Raw genomic sequence first — 1,122 nt, 5'->3', positions numbered from 1 at the left:
CCATGCCCAGCTAATTTTTGTATTTTTAGTAGAGATGGGATTTCACCATGTTGGCCAGGCTGCACTTGAACTTCTAACCTCAGGTGATCTGCTTGCCTCAGCTGGGATTACAGGTATGAGCCACCATGCCAGGCCTTGGTGTGGTCTTTTTCTTTTCCCTTTGCTGTATATTTTCTGAATTTCTTAAATCTGTAAATTTGTCATTCACCAAATTTGGGAAACTTGAGACCAATATTTCTCCTTTTTAGTTCTGCTCTACTATCATCCTGGGGGAGAGGTATACACATAACAATTATGCAGATGTTAAATCTTTAAATGTTGTCTCACATATCCTTGAGACTGTTCCTTTTTAAAAAACTTTTTTCCTCTGTCCTTCAAAATGGATAATCTGTAATTATCTTAAAATTCAAATTTTCCTTTGTCATCTCCATTCTTGTCAAGCCTATCAGATATTGTGATATTTCTGGAATTTCCTTTTGTTATTTGCTATAGTTTCTATTTCCTTGTTGGGATTTACCATCTTGACATTTGTTATGAGAGTATTTTCCTTTACATCGTTGAACATGTACGAGCTGTTCCAAATGCTGAAAATAAAATCTTGGGAGTTGACTTCCACTGATTGTGTTTTCTCTTGAGAATAGGTCATATCTTTATATTTATTTGTATGTCAAGTTCCTATAAACAAAGGGTTGTAGCCTGGATGTTAAAATTGCTTTATTGTAGATACTCTGGATTCTGTGATATGCCTCTGGAGGTGTTTTTGTTGTTGTTGTTGTTAAGCAGGAAATTAATTTGGCTTGGCTCTTTTTCTCTTGGGCAGCACATCAAAGGTCAGGTCAGTTCTTTCATTCTTAGATAGGATATTTGGATTCTTCCCTTCATATTTGATTCATGATTCAGCCAAAGATGAATTGGGCCTTTCGCAGACAAGATGTCTTAAAAATGGAATACTCTCATCTAGTGCCACTCCTCTCTTCCAAGGATCAGCTCCATTCCAGAATCTGCCTGGTCTTGTTCCATTTCAGTATCTTTAGGTAGTTGGGTTTTTGCACCAGAGAAATATTTTTTTTTTTGAGACAGAGTTTTGCTCTTGTTGTCCAGGCTAGAATGCAATGGCGTGAT

The sequence above is a fragment of the Sapajus apella genome, unplaced genomic scaffold (genome assembly GCF_009761245.1).
Source record: "Sapajus apella isolate SASKATOON/1434 unplaced genomic scaffold, GSC_monkey_1.0 scaffold6, whole genome shotgun sequence".
NCBI classification, from domain to species: Eukaryota; Metazoa; Chordata; class Mammalia; order Primates; family Cebidae; genus Sapajus; species Sapajus apella.
The sequence above is the reverse complement of the archived record's forward strand: the minus strand, read 5'-3'. Positions refer to the sequence as shown.